Raw genomic sequence first — 16,877 nt, forward strand, 5'->3', positions numbered from 1 at the left:
GCCTGCTGAATCAATTCCTCCCCACGAGACACCGCCTTTACCACCTGAGACAAGACTGGGTCCCATCTGGTCACCTTCAGTACCGCACATCTAAGAGTACCTTCACGCATGGGTGCTCCAGCAAGAACACCTCAGCAGGTTCTGGAACAGGATCAGGCACCTCTGGCAGCCCCAGGCAGCTCAGGGCATCAGCAGCTCCCACGTCCTTTCCCCGACGGTAAACTAGCTGGTAACCGTAAGCCGCCAGCCTCAAGGTCAAGCGTACCACTTGAGGGGATGCCTGCACACGAACTACCATGTCAGGCCCCAGCAGCCCCAACTGTGGCTTGTGGTCAGTGACCTCATCGAACTTCTGGTCGCACAGATACCGGTGGAAACGTTCGACTCCTAAAATGAGAGCCAGGCCTTCCTTGTTGATCTGGCTGCAGCGTTGTTCTGCAGCAGGAAGCCTACGAGAAGCAAGCGACACAGGGCGTTCCTGGCCATCCTTGTCCCAATGCGTCAGGACGGCTCTCATGCCGTACGGCAACGAATGTACGATCAGGACAATAGCTTTCGAAGCCTACCAGCAATAGAGCTTTGGTGATTAGCTCCTTGCTGTGCTTGATGGGCTGGTCCTGCTCCTTTTTCCAGACCCATTGCTGACCATCTCGAAGTAGAAGGTGAAGCAACTGTAGATGCTTCAATAGGTTCGGCAGGAAGCCCCTGTAGAAGTTGATGAGGCCGGAGTAGCTCCGAAGCTCCGTCTTCTGGAGCTTAGGCGCCTTGAGCGCAGCACCAACTTTGCGGGGAGCCGGATCTAGCACACCTGGGAAATAACATGTACCAAATACCTAACACTGGGGGCCAGGAAAATGCACTTTTCCAGCGTCAGCTTAAAACTAGCATCTTGAAGTCGTGCCAGACTGTTCTGCAGGTTCTGAAGGTGGTCCCTGTTGTAGCTGCCAGTAACCAGGACGTCGTCCAAGTACACCGCCACGTGCCTCATTCCCCCGAATAGGTTGTCCATCTCCCTATGAAATATAGCTGGATCTGAGGCCATGCCAAACGGTAAGTGTGTGTACTGGAAGCGCCTTAAAGTTGTCGATATAGTGAAATAATTCCGGGAGGCATCGTGGAGCACCAGCTGGTGGTAAGCATGTCTGAGGTGAAGCTTGGTGAACTTCTCTCCACCGTACAATGCTGACCAGAGATCTTCAATCCTGGGCAACGAGTATTTCTTGAGTGTAGCGACGGGGTTTATGGTAACGGTGAAATCCCTGCAGATCCTGACACTGCTGTCTCGCTTGAGCAATGGTACGATGGGAGCGCCCCATTCATACGTCTTGACGGGCACCTGGAGGCCCTCTGGCTGGAAGCATTGCAGCTCCTGGCTAACCGCGTCCATCAGGGCAAACGGCAGTGGGCGAGGCTCGAAAAAACGAGGCCGCACTCCCTCAGGTACATAATGTTCCAGCAGTCGTGCCGGCGAATGGAGCCACCCCTGGCTAGAACAGGCACTTGAACTCGGTTAGAAGGTTGATCACATCTCTTACCACATGCAGGCTGGCTTCCTGGTAGTATGGCAGACGAATGCCCAGTGCATGAGTCCGGTTTCGGCGCAGCAGCGTCGGCGACGACCCCTCGGTTAAGTAAAGGGGAAGGGTTGCCTTCCTGTCACCAAAGCGAACGTGGACCGGAGCCTGACCCTAGACCTGGGAGAGCTGCCCGGAGTAGCTGCGCTGCTTCACGCCCGACGCATCGACTCACACGCCGGGGAAGGCACGCTTGAATAGATCCCGGCCTTGACTGACACGCTGGCCCTTGTGTTCAGCTCCATGGAAATAGGGTGCCCGCCGACTTCAATGGTTATTATTTATGGTGGCACAGACGACGCTACAAGGCCTGCACGCCACATGTGGAAAATCAGCCTATCCTAGGCTACAACCAGGAGCGTGGCCGCGGAAGACCTCGGGTCTGCTGCCGCACGCCCCCGCCGCGACCGCTACCCTGGCCCCGGGCTTGTGTGAAACCTGGGCTTGAACTAGGCTGCTGTTGTCCGCTGCTCGTCCTCCTTCATCGGCATACCCATGCCAGGTTCCCAGTTTTCTGCACGTGAAGTATTGTGCTTGAGAGAACTGGCACTGTGAGGGGGAGTGGGCACCCCTACAGCCACCTCTTTTTCGCTACCTTGTTGACCACCACTTCAGCCGACGGTGAGCCAGTCGCACGGGCGATCTCGCCGGCGTCCTTGGCGGCAGCTTCCATGGCCAGCGATGCCTTCACGGCGTCATGCAGCGTGAGGTCGGGAAGCTCCAGGAGTCGCGTCTGCATGGCGGGGTTATTGATGGCGGAGGCGTAATGGTCCCGGAGCAGCGAGCCCACCACTACGCTGCGGGGCGTCTTTCTAACGGAGGGTGGCTCTAGCCCTCCCTCCTTCACGAAATCGGGTGGATCGTGACAAAAGCATGAGGAGGAAAGTAGAGGAGGAGCGCGGGAAGATTGTCTGGGCATGCTCTGAGTTGCCGACTGGCCGGCATTCGACACCCCGTGGGCAATAGCATCGGAACTTCGGAAGCAGAGGAGGGAGAGGGCGACGTGATGCGGGGAGGGCTACGCTTGTCCGTGGCGCCAGCAGGATGCGGAATCTCCCTATACCTCCAAATCCAAATCGTGGAGCCGAAACGTGGAGCAGGGCCTGCTGAAGTGTGCCGTGTTTACAAGCGCATTTTTACAGTGGAGTGTCTACAGCGATTTTACAGGGCCCCTCATTAAGTCTGTCTATTTTGAGCTGACAAGCTAAGAGGATACAATGCGCGATAACGATCGTATTTGCAACGTATTACATTCTTACGCGCCGTGCCAAGATCTGAAATTTCAAACCGAACGCCGTTTGCCCTTCTCCTCCCGGCAGCTGCGTTTCAAGCCAGAAGGTGACGTACCATTGCTTGTGCGCCTACGTATACTGATTTGTCCTGTGACGTCGCTTGTGGTGACACGTAATTTCGAGAATTATTCAAAGAAATATCTGTTATTTGTGTAATATGTTGCTTGAAAAGACGAATTAAGGCTTCGAGAAATATCAAGACACACAATCTGAACATATGAGAGTTTTTTTTGTTTTGCTTCGAACCGCAGCAAGAGAGATGTACTGCCGTTTCGTCTGCTTGTTCCCACTTCGTGCCGCCACCGGCGAAGACAATTTCCACAAGCGGATCACATGCTCTGGGTTGCGCATGTATTTGCCTCAGTATTCGTGTAGCACTAACTTATATCGCTAGTCAGTTGTCCTCGTGCACAGCGCGCAAAACTTGTGTACTGTTTAAAACGAGACAATGACATTAACTTGCGCACGACGCCGTCAGCGCTAGTGCGCCACACCGCAGAAATGCGACGAAAAACAAAAAGAAGGCAGGAGCTGTGACGTACGCGTCACGCACTCCTCGAGCTCCGGTATGGCAGAACGCAGGGAAGGAATTTCGGTTGCGGAGGCTAGAAGGGGCGATTGGGGATAGCGTAGATGTTTGCGGTAAAGCTCGCCTCCTGAAATCATTGGTTTGCGGCACAAAAATATTTCTATCTCGGCTAATAATTAGCCGATTGGAAACCTTTTTGCGGCAGAACGCTCCGTAGAAAACACGTAACAACCTCCAGCGCAATTCCGAAGCTTACTTTGTGGCCTGGTGAGGTGCCTTTTAAGGGCTCTTCCCCCAGGACCGTCGCCGTGGTCGTCATCATTATCATCGTGAGCCCATTTTATGTCCACTGCTGGACGAAGGCCTCTCAGTGCGATCTCCGATTACCCCTGTCCTGCGCCAGCCGATTCAAGTTAGCGCCAGCGAATTCCTTAATTTCCTCGCCCCACCTAGCCTTCTGCCGTCCTCGACTGCTCTTCCTTTCTCTTGGTGCCCATTCTGTAACCCTAACGGTGCAACGGTTATCCAACCTGCGGATTACATGATCTTCCCAGCTCCCTTTTTTTTCTCCTAATGTCAATTAGAATATCGATATACCCATTCGCCTCCAGGACGGCGTCCGTTTGTTAACACAAAACTCGAGCCTTCTCCTCCGGCGTCCGGATCAGACGTCATCTGCGTTCGTGTCGTCGAGTACGAGCCGTGATTGACGCGGCCTTACTAGAATAAAACGTTATTACCAGGGCTGATCCAGAAGATAGTTCAAAGCCGGGCCGACCCGCGGCGGAGGTGAAGCACGAGTCAAGCACTCTGTAAGCTCGTTGTGAAAGGTCGCCTTGATGAAACTCATGTCAGCATTCTTTATGTTTAGTTGAAGTGCGTGCTTGCTCTACTTCTCCGGGATCCACTCAGTGTTTGTGTATCTGTTGCACTGCAATGTTGTGAAGTTGGCTCGCATACAGGCCGCTTCCAGAGAGCGCCTGCTTTGGGAAGGCGGTGGCCGGACGCTGTTTGGCGAAAGAGGGAGCGCCAGGGGTTATCACGCACTGGTTCTGGCGAGCGCAATAAATCGCGCAGCGAGCCCGCTGTAGTGGCATCTGGAGAAGGGATTCTTTGGGAAGTGTTTGGATTGAGCCGAGGCGGCGCGGGCGGCTTGGATGGTTCGAGCGGCTCTCACCGCCGGTGCTAATTACACAGCCCGGAGACATGATCCCGCGGCCGGGGGTGAAAATGTGCGCGGCTGAGCGTCCAGTGTGGTCTGAGACGTGAGAGACAACGCACCGATCTCGCCATGCGCCCAATCAGAGCGACTGACTGCTCCGAGGCCATCGCAGAGCTGTATTCGTTAGTATGAAGCCGTTTACCTTGTTTAGTATATACGGAGAGGTTCTAGCGTGAGCTGAGATTTTAGAGACAACGGACCGATCTCTTCAGGTGCTCGATCGTAGCGAGGGACTGCTCCGAGGCCTTTTTTGAGCCTAATTGCTTAGTATGAAGTCGTTTACCTTGTTTAGTATATACGGAGAGGTTCTAGTGTGAGCTGAGACTTGAGAGACAACGGACCGATCTCTTCAGGCACCCGATCGTAGTGACGGACCACTCCAAGGCCTTTGCAGAGCCGCATTCGTTAGTATGAAATCGTTTACGTTGTTTAGTATATACGGAGACGTTCTAGTGTGAGCTGAGACTTGACAGACAATGGACCGATCTCTTCAGGTGCCCGACCGGAGCGACGGACTGCTCCGGGGCCTTTGCTCAGCCGCATTCGTTAATCTGAACCTTCTTCCCTAGTTTACGATTAAACTCAGTGTAAACCCCGCTAATGTCTGTCCGTAAATAAACTCAGTTCAAATTATTGACATCCAGCATCTTTAGTTCTGGAATACCGAAGCAGAGAACAGTGCTGCGACTTAGGAAAAGCCGATAACGAACGAAAACACGAAGAAAGAAGAACCCGGCGGAGGAAGAAAACTTTACTCATTCCTCATACGTGGACCTATCCGGAACACAGTACATTGCCCCTACCCGCGGCGGTGGTGAAGCAAGCCTTAAGCACTCGCCATACGTGCGCCGATCCCGAAGAAAGTGCAATGCCGGGCTGGCCTGCGACGGAGGTGCTGTTCGCGATTAAGGGGCCCACTTACACAGCTTCCTTGGTCATCTTTCTTTACAGAGTGAAAGGGCACCGAGTTTATTCCTGCTCTATTAATCCTGCTAGTCATCGGCCGCCTGACGGGCCTGACGACTCAGCGTGGCCTAGGCCAATCTCGTTAGGCAATACCGAACGAAAACTGAACGTGCGTTTCAAACCATGACCTCCGATCGTGTCCCTCGTTTCCTGCTCATTGCAAGCTTGCTCAAGGTTCTATGTCTTATCTTTCCCATCGTCATACTTGGCACGAGAACCGAACGCGACGACCGAGGGCGATGCGACTTGTGATATCGTTGAGCGAGTTGAAATTGTTAGCGGAGGGAAGCTCAGCAGACTCATGAAGTCAACCATCTCCGACTGTTTGCCCGATTTGTAGTTCAAACAATAAGAATTTAAAAATAACTAAACAGAAAGAAGAGTTGTTTGCCATTCACTAAAATTTCTTTATTTCAAGAGAACTCGTGAATGAGAAGAAATGTGAACGTCCACAACTACTTCGTTGCACCTGATCTTGTGATTCTCGGCAAAATTGTTAATTTATAATACACCCTTCTTATCCTATCTTAACTATTGTTTCCTGGTCTGGGGAAATATCGCATCGTGTAACACTAGCAAACTGCATGTGCTACAAAAGAAGACCTTGCTTAATATGGCTAGGGCTGATTACAATGCACAAACTCCTGAAATGTTTCGTCAGTTTGAAATAATTCCCGTGCCCAAACTTTATGAGTATTTTCTATGCATAAGATGCAAAAAAATCTGTATATAGCTGCGAGCATGCATTTGTTAGCACATCATCGCTGAAAACGAACACCATTGTATATCCATTCCGCAGTAAAGAATGTTGGCACGTGCCATATTGTGGTACTGAGCATGGGTGGCCAATGTTACGTCATGCACTTGCAGTTCTGTTGAACAGACTGATTTTCCAGATCGTTCATGCGGAAATGTGCAGCATACGTAACATAAGAGAGTTTTTCATTCCATGTTGTCAGTACTCTTTTTCCACTGCTGTTAGTATATTTATCTATATATAGTTACTGTCAAACTGTTTGTATTGTATTACATTGTATAGCACTAGAGGTTGACCTGCAATGATAAACATTTAAAATGCCTTGTTAGCGTATATTGTAGCCCTTTTTGTATGCCTTGTATATTGGGGGCTCGGGCGCTTCTCAAGTGAACCGATTTTCACTTTTTGCCCGAGCATTCCCGCATTTTGATGATGCAAATAAACATCAACTTCAACCGCTAGAAGCCCGTATGTTCCTTGATAGCGAAACCATCACTCCGCTTCCGGAGGTCGATGTCAGCGGCTGAGGTCACTCCAAGGCACCAGCGTGTGTGACGGGGATCACTGCTACTGCAAGAGGCGACGGCGAGCGGCTACGAGTAAAGCTCGATGTGACGCTCCCTTGGGTGTTGTCACCTGCTGGCGCTGGTGCCACGAATTCGCCGCGATGAAGAGCCACTCTCGTCGTTGGTGGAACGCAGGCATCAGAAGACACACGTGGAGCCGCGCAAGACGGGCTGTGCGGCGACTATGGCTACGATATGGCGCAAGTGTAGTGCGCGTCTTCTGTACGAGAAGAAATCACGCTACTCATAGCGTTCCCATCCTAATATGAACCACGTACCTATATATTCATAACACAAAACACTGACCCGCGAAGCGAGAACACATACGGGGTTGCGCTCAAGTTTCATATTATGGTTTATCGCAATCGTCTGTGAATTTTTAAACATAACCAGCTTTTTATTACCTCCAAAACAAGGATAAGAACAGGCTATAGAGATGACACCTACTGTCATGCCTCAGACTTAAGAGTACTTCTTGCTGGGCTAGTTGGTAGCTCTTCATTATAAAATATAAAGACGCCAAACAAACGTACACACAAGATAAGAGAACACCCTGTCTCGTTGTCTTCGTTTGTATGCATCCGTTTATTAATATTAAAAAAAATAAATTATGGGGCTTTACGTGCCAAAACCACTTTCTGATTATGAGGCCCGCCGTAGTGGAGGACTCCGAAAAATTCGTCCACCTGGAGTTCTTTACCGTGCACCTAAATCTAAGTAAACGGGCGTTTTCGCCCCCATCGAAATGCGGCCGACGTGGCCGGGATTCGATCCCGCGACCTCGTGCTCAGCAGCCCAGCCCCATAGCCACTCAGCAACCACGGCTGGTCGTATAGTAATATTTAAGAAGGTCATGCCTCAAATATGAAGCTGTCGCTGAAACTTGCGTCAGCGCGTATGCTCAGACGAGAAAAGTCTTGTTGAAACGAGGAAGGTGTCATATTAATTATATTGTGCCGTTGTCAGGCTGCTCCACTCGGCAATTACATTTAAATTGATTTCACAAGCTGGTATTAAACTTTTTGCGGCAGATGCCTTAAAGCGGAACCGCATGGAGTGATTTCAGGTTCGATTGACGCGCGGATGGTGAGAAGCGCGCGTGATTTTGATGCGTGCCCAGCATGATCAGTCACGAAATCGCGCCGCCGCGTGCTGCTGCTCGGAGTAGAAAACAAAAAAAACGCGTCGCGAAGCGCGTACGCCAATCAGAGTTCAGATAAGTCACGTGGCGTTTGGTCAAGTGGCATTTTGGTTTTTGGTTTTCCCAGCAGATCGCCCTGCTCTCTGCGCATCTCGACGGAACCTCTCTGGCGCAATTCTTTTTTTTCTTGGCAGAAGTGGCGCGTGCATCAAAGAAAGCACGTGCTACCGTTATTTCGTTCGCGCGTCGTGTTCAGCTAAAATCGACAAAGAAACCTTCAACGAGGTCGTAACAACTGAAGTGGAGAAGCGTCGCGGCCTGTGGGACGTACACGACCGCAATTACAAGAACAACATCAAACGTGACCACGCTCGGCGAGCTACAGCAGATACCCTCAGCGTAGACGGTATAGCAGATGGCCTCAGGATCCCCCTTAATAGCAGAAATCGCCTCTTGTGCTCGGTAGTAAGCGGCCGACGCTCTATTTTCTATGTGAAGTTGTAAACAAGCAGCGGCCTCTCAGCATGCGGAATGTACGTAGTCGCAGTTTCGCCCACAATCTTGCTGCTTGAAATTGAGCTTGATAAGTACACTTCGGAAAAAGTATCGCTTTGTAATTACACTAACATTGTTTTTATTGTCGTGTTCTCTAAGTTCAAGCGCATGTTATATATGCGGTAAGAGAGACAATTCATGTCGTTGGGAGTTATTCCTGGTTGTCTGGCAACCCAGAAAATGCGACGCGAAATCGCCGCTCCCTTCTTTCGTGCGGGTGCTCGCCCTGTTGGCTGCAACGCGGGCGTTTGCCGTCATCCGGTTCCAGCTTTAGTCAGTGTAGTGTTAACATTGCAGCGGATGCCACGTGTTCAGCTGTACAAGCTAGGACGCTATGTTTGAAGCAAAGCTGTGGCCGAAGCAGCATCCGACGCATCCGTTGAAATTGATTGTTTGCAATTTTATGGGAGCACGTCCGCCGGATTTCGCTTGTTCTGTCGTGTCTCACGCTCGAATACCCCGGACGCGTGTGTACGCTGAACCACTAGACACACGCTTCCTTCTCGTCGGCGCCCATATCCTGTGTGCGCTGCGGTGAAGCGTGCCCGAGTCCGCGCCACCCGTTCAGAACGGCGAGCTCATGGCTGCTTCAACAGCAGCTGCCACATCCTGTTCCACAGGGTTCACGCACGCTCTTTCAGAGTAAGAAGAAAAAAACTCATTCCGTTCGGTGCCCAAAGACACGATACTATGACAACTTGTTATCGCAAATAGTCCAACGGTGCAGTTACGCCTAGCTACTCGTACACTTGACTGGTGGAATTGCGCCCGTGTTGTAGCGTTGTAACGTCGACGCGGGAACTGCGATACACAAATGAACATAAACGTTAACCACTAACGAATTCACAGAAGCGCAGCTATTTTCCGAACAGTTAGCTCCTCTGACTGCTCTATACGTCATCTCAGATTTCTTTCGCATAAGAGGCGCGAGTGGCTGTTGTAGCACCGTTTCCTCTATGACTTACAAGCCGTTCCTTATTGACACTTCTTTGTGGGACAGGCGTAACCACACCGCATAAAGAAAGAATTAGAAATAGATAGCCTGATTCAGGGCGTCGTATCAAGCGTCGTGGTTATGCGTACGTGTAAAAGCATTTTCGGCCGTGTCCGTACACACTTACACATTGATGCTGTTTCCTCTACTCTAAGTAGGCAGTGGTGCATAAGTGGGGATATTGCGCAAAGGTGAGGCAGAACGTAGGCGCATTACCTGGCATCTATGGTAACCACAGCAGTGCAACTGAGGGCTCGCTTTTTTTGAGGACGTTCGGAAGTGGTGGTGGGCTCTCAATACCATATATGTGGAAGGTTAAATTAAACACGTGCGTTAAGTGACGTCGAAACGAATAAAAAAGAATAATTCAGCCGGTGCATAACATTACAAGTATTGAAATGATTGGAAGTTGCTCGTCTGATAGCATTTAGAACAGAGCGGGCAAGCTGACAGCAAGCAGTTCACTGCAACTGAACTGCCACTTGGATCGGACAGTCCGGTGACGCGTTGGAATTACCTGATCGCACTGTTTTTTTTGTTTTGTCTACCAGCTTTACATAGCACACGTGAACCAACTGAATAAGCATAGCGCTTTTAAATCTGCTAGAGTGGACATGTAAAATCAGCGCAATAAACGCAACTTACACGCATGACCTCGCGGTACAGTTTGAGGTTGCCGCCTAGAGGCAGTAAGGATGCGCTGCTTGCTGTGATTTGCAGTGGTCAGATCTAATCAGGTGGCGAAAAGATTTCAGCCACGTCTAAATAGCTGCCGCTAAAGATAGTAAAGTACGACGCGGAGTCGAACGTGGGATGGCAACGTGGAAAGCAGAGATGCTACCGGCAACGCCTCCGCTGGATCTTGCCTAGCTGCTTTCCCAGTTGTAATATTAACTGCTGCCTGAAAATTGTAAGGGCTCCTGCCGCATTATTGTTTTGACAATGTCGCCGTTTCGAAGGCTGAATATTCTGCACATCACGTAAATTGCACTCTAACTTTTGATCTCTAGCATATATAACATCTAAAGCTACGTCTATATGCCTCTCTCATTAGAATAGCGAGCCGTCCGTCCACCACGCTAGCAATATTTGCCGCCCAAGCGTACTGCAGCGCGTAGTGAATGAATGAATGTTTGTTTTGACATGAAAAAATACAAAGAATCTCTGTCAAAGAGGCTGACAAAAAGGCACGAATGGCTAAGTGTCAGTGCCCTTCCCCGACGCGTTCCCAGTGCACAAAACACTCAATCACACAGGGCAAGAATGGCACACAAAGCGGATACATACACAAAAAATGAGAAGTACATGAAATACGTAACAGAAATACTGAATGTGATTTGTGTACAAAGGAATGAACAGTCATACCTGAAGCGACAGAATATACATGTTCACTTTCTTTTGAGAGTGCTTCATTTATTATAGCGAGTAAGCCAGGGTGATGATTCAGAAAATATGGAACTATGAGTGCGTGCTTTTGCATGCCGTAAATTGTACGGATCTTGCCATTGTAGTAAGTTGATTGCCTTGTGTTGTATTTATGTTCATCCGGAAGGTATTCTTTAAAAAAGGCGCTTTCATTGCGACTTGCCTCTTCAAATATTGCAATGGCTGTTTTTTTGTTAACGAGGTTTTCTATTGTTAAAATACAATTCTTCTGAAAAGCGCTTGTTCTCCCGCTTGTTCGCCGAGGATCGCACCTAGCACATATCACGATGGGAAGCTATGCGTGTATATGCGACAAGCGATATGCAGATGTGTGATAAACGGAGCTCTCTACGTAGTCTAACTCCACTACTCCGAAGGTAATACGAGGCTTGGCGTAATGCTGTTGTAGAAGAGCATGCGGAAAGCTGAAAAACTTACAATATTTTATTGCGAGAGCAATCGTACGGACACTCAGGGCGCATTGCTGCCGTCGTCGGCGCCGTGATGTTCCGTATGAAGTCCAAACACGGCAACATCGTCCACGCGTGCCGCATGCTGCGTGCGCGAGTAAAACTTGCGACGGTAACAAGACGACCTCAGCTAATCTCGCGTGCATGAGGGAGGCAAGCGGGGAGGAAGTGCGCCGTCTTCCGTCGCGCGCCCGCGGCAGCGGGAGGAGGACGCGAGGGCGGCAGCTGTGTACGGCGTGGCCGCGCGGGCGCCCTGTCTTGAAAACGATCTTCTATGCGCGGAGGAAGGGCGCCTAGCGCTAGTAGCTTCGTATGCGCTGTGCTTTCAACGCTTCGTTCGCATTGAAGTGAGCCGCAGCACGAAGGCCAATTCCCTCGCGGCTGCTGCCGTGCTTCCTCACTGTAGCGTTGCGACAGCGAGTTTCCGTGCTCATCAAGTGAGATGTGTTCGTGTTTACCTGTGCGCGCGAGACACCGTGCTTGTTAATTAATTTAGCGAGTGAAGTTTGCGTATTTATTGGGCCAATAAAACTACTATCCTTACTTCGTATAGCGGTCAACTAGTTTACTATGGCACTGGATGCTTGGCCTTTCGGGAGAAACTACATTTTTTACAAGGCTTTATGATGATCGCTACCATGGGGTTAATTCTAATATTAAAATTGAAATTACATATATAGTGCACACTGAGAGCGCTATTTTAGAGGTAGTAAAACAAAGCGACTTGGCCAGTGTATTTCGTGCCTCTTCTAAGTCGTGAAGTGATTTGAACTTGGGTTTTCAGAGCTCCTCTGCCCCGTATGTTTCCTGCGGCACGTCGGTGCAGCAAGCATGCGAACGCGCGCACAGCGAGCTGTTTATGGCTGGTCTGGTGAAACTACTTTTGACTCTACTCTATAATTACCCCTGCTAGTAGGAATGCTCCCCGTTTATGTCACTGATGCGCCGGTCTAGTGGGAAAGCATGATGACACCACTGAAGTGGTGTGAAGTCTCGCGGTTGTGTGCAGATAAGGACATTCCCTAAAAAAGAGGTTTCAAATATTTTTTTTTTATTTTAACTTACACTTTGAGAATAATGTTACGGAAGGATAAAAGAAGTGAGAGGAAGGAGAAGATGGGGAGGCGCTGGCTGCTGCGTGTTGTTGCTAGTCAGCTATCTTGACACCATTTACTCTGCTTGTATATACATTATAAATACAGTCTGTCTATACTCCCAAAATCCCCGTAACCTACTGGTGGAGGTGCTGCGTGCCACGGCTGCAAACGGAGCTCCGAAGTGGACGTCGCATGACCGTCCTCACCTTGAATGACGGTGAGCACGCGGGACCAACGTCGTTGCCGCCTCCAACGTCACCCTCGCCAGTTACGACGCCGTCCCCTTCAGTTGTGGTTGTGCAGCCCAAGGATCCCAGCGCTTTCTGCGGGACTTATGGCGCCGACGTTGAAGAATGGGTGGCTATGTTCGAACGCGGGCATGGAATCAACAGATGGGGCCCTACGCTTTTGCTAGCTAACCTGTTGTTCAACCTAAGAGGCATGGCAAAGGCGCAGTAAGAAAACCATGAAGAGGAGCTGACCTTTTTAACTAATGCAAAATTAACAGAGTTGTTTGGCAAGCCAGCCGGCCGTAAAGTTGCCGCAACGCCAGGAACTGGCATCTCATGCCCAATCCCCCCCCAGAGTACTGTGTTTTGTACATCCAGGACGTGCTGGCGCTTTCTAGTAAAGCCGATCACGACATGACAGAAGCTGGGAAAGAAGGTAGGGCATGTGCTGAATGGAATTGCTGACGATGCCTTTAATCTGCTCATGTGCAAAAGCTGCTCTACAGTTGATGCTATCATCAAAGAATGCCAACCATTTGAGCACGCCAAAAGCCGACGCGTCCTGCAACCATTCGCCAGAATTCCTAATACTGCCACAACGCCGACCTGTGAAGATAAGCCCGCACAGCAGCATGTGTTGCGGTCAGAGGACGTGGTGCAAATCGCTCGACGTGAACTCGACTATATAGCCCCCGCAGCTTTCTGTGGTGGTGGTGCTTTCTGGTGCTACCACTTTTTCGGGTCCCCTTGTACAAGCCATCGTTCGCCAGGAACTTGAAAACATTGGCCTACATTCTGTCTGTGCTGTCGCCAACCCCAGAACCAACGAACGCCTCCTACTATTTTTGATCACCCCCGACGCTTCTCTTCGCGTTATCGCAACCCGACGGAGTGGAGAGCTGCGGACGACCAGCCGATATAATCCACCTGTCACTGCATTGGTCATGTCGCCCGATAATGTCGCAACTCATGGCCCTCAACACCTCGCACGCTGACCAAGCTCAGCCGGTTTAATGGAAATGCCCGCAATGTTTCGCCAACCGCCCAGTGTAGCAGCGCTAACAGCTCTGCTAGGAACACGTGGCACAGTTTCTCACCATCGCCGCACGGACACCAGTCTCGTTCTCCGCAAACACGTCGCCCATCTTCCGGTTCACCGCAGGCACATCGCCTTTCGTCCCCTGTGACATTTGGCCGCACCCTTTCGGAAAACTAAGAAATGCAACCCTCGGAGGTGGTGCTGCATTGCCTACTCTTGCAGAAAATTCTCTGTCTGGGCCCACCAAGAGAAGTGTAATTGACGTTAAAATAGACGGCGCACCTGTCCAAGCACTCATCGACACTGAAGGCCACGTATCTGTGATGAGTGCTAGCATACGTAGATGTTTAAGGAAGGTCTTCGGCCCAGCAGCTGCCCGAGTGCTTTGTGTGGCCGACGGCAGCGTGCTGGTTGTTCTTGGATTGTGTACTCTGCGTTTAAGTATACCCGGCCGTCCTACTTCTTTTTTCTTTGCTGCGATCGGCAACTGCCCTCACGACGTTATTCTTGGATTAGACTTTTTATCCAATAATTCCGCTCTCATCGACTGTGCAACCGGCGTTCTTCAATTGAGACTGCCTCAAGTCGCCGATGATCCGAGCGCCGCTCTACCGCACTTGTGTTCACTTCAACATGTGCGTCCGTCACCTGAGGCAGTCACTTAAGTCGCTGTGACCGCCCAGCCACAGATTCCTGACGGTGAATATCTCCTTCGCCCCATCATAGACGTGCTTTTGCACCGAAACGTTGCTCTTCCGCATAAGCAGGTAACGATTACTAATAACGGCGTCCTTCTTCCGCTTCTCAATTTCAGCCTGCGTCCTCAAGTGCGTGTAGCCGGCATGTTCTTGGCCCGCGTTTCTAAGTATTCCGAATTTGATATTGAATGTCTGAATGCCGCGAGTGGTGTCTTAGCGCCAATTGCTGCTCACAGCTTTGGTTCCCTAACAGATGACTTCACGAAAATGATTGCACTTGGCCTCAACTCTTCACAGGGCACGGACATACGTCTCCTCCTCGAATCGTACTGTGACGTCTTTGATTTTGGCGACAGGCCTTTAGGAGAAACATCTGTTCACCACCGTATCAACACTGGACACACGAATCGCATTCGTTGGCATCCCTATCGTGTATCGCATGCTGAACGGAGAGTCATCCAATCAGAAGTGGACAAAATTTTCCGCAACGAGTTTATCGAGCCATCAGCCAGCCTTTGGGCTTCACTCGTTGTCCTTGTGAAAAAAATAAACTTCGTACCGCCATTCTGGCATTGATTATTGTATTTAAACAACATCACCCGAAAAGGCGTCTACCCACTACTACGCATCGATGATGCCCTGGATTGCTTGCACAGAGCTAAATACTTCTCGTCCCATTGATCTTCGATCCGGCTGCTGGCAGGTATCAATCGATGAAATGGACCGCGAGAAAACGGCCTTCATCCCAGCTGATGGTTTTATCAGTAATCGGTGGTGCCCGGGTGTCTTCCCGAAAGTTCTACAGAATTCGCGTCGCGCATGCAATCACACTACACAAGCTTCGGAGACAACAAAACCACCGATAATATTCGAGAAACTTCCGATACATGCGGATGCTTCCCGCGCAGAGCGATAACATTCGTTAGACGGTTAAAAGCGCTCACCCGTAAATGATAAGCATGTCCACGTGTCAGTATACTAATGATTGCATCCTTGAACTCCTTAATGGCATAGCTGTTGTAGTGTACAATAGCATAACAAAAAGAAAGGTCACTACGATATACAAAAGATAGGCCTCCTTTGCATGGCACACTGCCATGTGCTGGTTAATTTGAGGACAATACTCTAACTTAGGCTCCAAGGTATCACAGATGTTGAATGAATTCTGATGTTTTGTTGGACATTTATTCTCCAAAAGGACTGCTTTGCCATTGCAGCATTTGCATGAAAAAATTGCGCAACCAACTAGAGAACAACATATGAAGGAAAATTCCTCGTGCAGAGCGAGCCCTCTCTGGCGCGCTTAAATTGTGTGCCCCAGTGCTTCTTGCCACCTTTTGTGTGCAAAACGAGCTGCACGTTCCTTTGAAAACCTGGCACGCTTTTGTGGTGTTTTTACAGCTCTGTTTCCCAAATACGCACAAGAAGGAGGTGAATGTTGGCCGCACCATTCGAACGTAGAAAGGTATTCGTTTGAGTCATGCAAGCATGAGCAGTGCTTGCAGTAACGAGGTCATTTCGACATCTCTGCCATTCTTCAGAATTCGACTGTCCCCATGTCAATGAATCAGTCTCACTCCTGGCACTCTTTCCACCATGCAAGTGACACACATACAAGATGACTTCTTATGGTGCCTTTTGCTTGAGTTCATTAGCATGCACCCTCAGCATTTCCAACATATGAACTTCGCTGGAACGGCAGGCTTGTTTAGCTGTAAAGATAAAGTCAGACCTGCGTCAGGTTCAGGAGAAACAAAACAACTACCGAGTAATAAGCCCGCACCAAAATCGTAATTCTACAGCTATGGATATCACTAAAAATTATCCAAGGGCAACCTATGCAAAACTCATAATATAGAAAATGCTACTCAAAAACATGAAACTAACAGTAGCACTGCTTAGTCACCAGCTATATCTAGCGGAGAGCGTACACTTGTGGGGGAGGCGCCAATTATCGATTAGCGATTACTGAAAGTGGTTGCCACCTGCTCATTTAGGCCCATAAGAGTATATTCACAGTGTCGGAAGATGGGGACTTGTTTACTTGCGCCGCCAGTGTTCAAGTGTAACTGCTGCCATAATTAGCCATTGTATGCCCTCTCATGTAGGTTATGTATAGTTGTAGCAAATAATGCAACCTGTCATTGCGGGAAAAGCTTCAGACAGCTGACCTCTAAAAACCAAATCAGGTTATACAGAAAAAAAGGTGCTTTCAATAGGAGGATGCCAAAATGATTTATAATTTGCTATGTAACCTTTCTTTTTGCTACTTCTCAATTTCTAGACTTCTGGGCATTTTGAAAGTAATTATACTTCACTGGG

The 16,877-nt window shown here is 49.7% G+C and overlaps 2 protein-coding genes across 2 annotated transcripts in view; both read right to left on the reverse strand.

Annotated features, from left to right (window-relative positions):
- Positions 1 to 16,877, reverse strand: part of LOC139048843 (fatty acid synthase-like) — a 157,313-nt gene that overhangs the window by 71,741 nt on the left and 68,695 nt on the right. The gene's annotated exons all lie outside the window — the stretch shown is intronic.
- Positions 15,756 to 16,877, reverse strand: part of LOC139048844 (uncharacterized) — a 75,476-nt gene continuing 74,354 nt past the window's right edge. Inside the window, exon 5 of the mRNA XM_070523718.1 lies at positions 15,756 to 16,267. The gene's annotated coding sequence lies outside the window, so the exon portion shown is untranslated. The remainder of the gene's footprint in view (positions 16,268 to 16,877) is intronic.

The sequence above is a fragment of the Dermacentor albipictus genome, chromosome 8 (genome assembly GCF_038994185.2).
Source record: "Dermacentor albipictus isolate Rhodes 1998 colony chromosome 8, USDA_Dalb.pri_finalv2, whole genome shotgun sequence".
Taxonomy (NCBI): domain Eukaryota; kingdom Metazoa; phylum Arthropoda; class Arachnida; order Ixodida; family Ixodidae; genus Dermacentor; species Dermacentor albipictus.